The following is a 3,345-nucleotide window of genomic DNA, read 5'->3' as shown; positions in this document are numbered from 1 at the left end:
GGGTCGCAGCTCGCCTCAGGAAGGTTGAAGTGCACTCTTCAATCTTCTCTCTTGTCTCTGCTCCAAACCATCAGCTAATTTGCTAAGGTTCTGTCCTTTCAGCCTCCTTCTGGACGGGAGCTTCTGTAAAAAGCTGGCTGCAGTTCGCCATCTTGGCTCCGCCCAATTAAATTGATTCTTGAGAAGGCATCTATCATCATCTACTTGTTTAATTGTGTAGCATAATCTTGAAAAATCTTAAACTTGTTTATCTGTAAAATAAAATAAAGGGGCTTACATAATCCCAAAGTTTTCTTACAGTTACTTGAAAAATGCAAACACACAGAAGAATTCTATAGTTATATCTTTAGCATCTATTAACTTCTCAGTGGGGGAAGCGGTAAGTGCTTGTCATAGTTTCATACGCTAAAAATCAAGTGAATAGGCTGGATGTGGTGGCTCACACCTGTAATCCTAGCACTCTGGGAGGCCTAGGCAGTTGGATTACTTAAGCTCAGAAGTTCCAGACCAACCAACCTGAGCAAGAGTGAGACCCCATCTCTACTAAAAATAGAAAAAATTAGCTGGGCATTGTGGCAGGTGCCTGTAATCCCAGCAACTTGGGAGGCTAGGGCAAGAGGATCATTCAAATCCAAGAGTCTGAGGTTGCCTTGAGCTGTGATGCCATGGCACTCTGTCCAGAGAAAAAGGGTGACTCTGTTTCAGAAAAATAATGATAGTAATCAAATTAAAAAAGAATAAAATTAACTGAACAATCTTTATCTTTTTATATTGCTAATCATGTTAATAATATAAACCTTCAATTTGAGAGAAAATAAAACAAGAAAATTAAAGGTATTGCCTAAAAAACTCAAAAATTGCATGTGGAACTTTCTATTTCACATGAGGCATATACAGATATTGCACAAATATACCTAAAGCCTATCAGTCTAAAAAATATAAATGCAGTGCTATGCAGTGTACAGTGTGAAGCACTTCAGATTTTGTTTCAATAATACATGGCATATAACCAGTTATTCTAAATAACTCAAAAATTTTCAAAGAACAAGTGCTCCTTTTTCTACACAAAAAATTGAGAAACCACAGGAACCCAGAACATTATAAATATCTAATTATGTACATTATAAGCAATGTAATACATGACAATTACATATTTTAATAAGATCCACTTCTAATTTCTATGAGTTAAAGAAAGTGCAGACAGGTGAAAATGGATTTAACAAGCAGATTAATTATACCTAGAAGGCTCTCATTACATCTAGAAGGAAGACACTCTGATTCATAAACCTACTCAGGGTCTCATTCCCCTGGCAGCTCTTCTAAAACCGCTTCCTGAGTTTAGCTTTGCACCAGGGAGCACTGAACCCAAGAAGCCTCTGCGGTGCCCAGCCCTTCAGCAGGGGTAGCAGTGCTCTTCCAGGAAGCCAAGCCTGCAGGTCTGCTGGGCAGCAGCCTCCAGCACTCCAGTGGGCCTGCATCCTGGATGCTCATCTACAGCCCATGGAACAAAGTTTTACACAGCTCATCGAAACTCCCAAGAGAAACCGCAGGCATGAACAATAATGATCCAGGACATCCACATCCAGTTTAAAAAGGTCACTTGCTTTGGAATTGTACTCAGGTAACTGGAGAAGAAATGGCTCAAGTGGCAGAAGTCAGGTAAAGTGACTGAATCACTCACAGGGATTTGTACAGAAAGAGAGGAACTAAAGTTAGACTTGGTTGTGTTCCTCCTGGGTTAGAGTCTACAACGTAAGGACAGACAACCACCATCATAACATGGCCACCCTCAGCATCCATGGAGGATGGGTTCCAGGACCTCCTGCAGATGTCAAAATCTTGGGGTGCTCAAGCCCCTGACATAAAATGTCATTTATGCACATCTTCCTGTACATTTAAAGTCATCCTTAGATTACTTATAATACACAATACAATATAAAGAGTTGTTACATTTTATTATTTAGGGAATAAAGACAAGGAAACAAAGTCGCCGTGTGGTCAGTACAGATGCAGTTTCCTTCGATACTTGTGATCCCTGGTTGGTTGAATCCATGGATGTGGAACACATGGATAAGGAGGCCCCACTGTGTTTTATCCTTTAACTACTAATTTTTGACTGCTGATTTCATTATTGTAAAGGAGACATTTGTTAATAATCAAGTTTACCATAGCATATCATCCAGTGTGCATTTAATTTTTCTTTATCTGCTTAAATCTATTTTTTTTCCCCAAGAAATATGAGTAATACAATGAATACATACTTTCTGGAATGTGACGTTTCTGACGAATCACTACCATAGCTATCTATTATAATGAAAAGAAAATTAAATTATATGATAAATATTATTTAATCAACCTAACTAATATTTGTGTTTTTGCTCAATACCACATATATTCAATTATCAACATTTGTAATTACCAAATTTTGATATTATTTTTTAGTGTAAAGCTACAGTTGACATATTTTTAATTAAAAATTCTGTATGGGAAACCTCCCTTTACAAATTAATAAAGGGGTACAAGGTGAGAACTGTGCAAAGGGCCTAAATTTTGCAAAGGTACAGGCATAGCTAAAAAATACCAGCCACTGCCCCCTAGTGTCCTTTCCTATAATTGCTACTGTGGAGTCACGTAGCTGATGGTCATAAAGAGTCTTTACTTTCCCCATCAATAACATCACCCTTGGGAATCCTGAAGCTTTGGAGATATCTTCCTTAGGATCTGCACTCTGGTGAAAAGGCTGACCCTCTCAGACTAGTGGCCTATACCAAGGAGCTGGCTCAACTGGTACTTCAACCTCTATTTAAGAACTGCCACAGCAAAGACAATTTCTGCAGGTCTATTGTTCGGCCCTGAACCCAGCCAATTGCCAGATGTAATTGCCTAAGGGCCTTTTGCCTGTCAAGTGGTCTTTATATACCTTGCTCCCAAAAATTCAGGCAGATGGATTTCAGAAATTTCTTTTACTTCCTCTCATGGTACCTACAATATTAAACTCTTTCTCTCTGTAACCCCTGCTGTCTCCATGTATTGGCTTCCTCTTATGTACTCAGCAATGAAGCTGTTTGACCTGTAACACAGTGAAGGCAACTGCAAATTGGTTTAAATCCAGGGCCTTACCAGGGAAAAGAATGGTACAGTACTTTATTTAACAGATGTACAATGTGGAGAGAGCATTAACGAATCTCCAAGAGAAAAAAAAACTCAATCTAACATAAAGTAAGCTGTATATATTAGACAAATCTCAGAATAAAATTGTAAAACAATTAGTAATCATATAAAAATGTTCAACCTCATGAACAATCAGGATTTACAAAGAACATAATTTTTTTTTTTTTTTTTTTT

Source organism: Otolemur garnettii, unplaced genomic scaffold (assembly GCF_000181295.1).
Source record: "Otolemur garnettii isolate 467f Iridium unplaced genomic scaffold, OtoGar3 scaffold00032, whole genome shotgun sequence".
In the NCBI taxonomy this organism is placed as follows: Eukaryota; Metazoa; Chordata; class Mammalia; order Primates; family Galagidae; genus Otolemur; species Otolemur garnettii.
The sequence above is the reverse complement of the archived record's forward strand: the minus strand, read 5'-3'. Positions refer to the sequence as shown.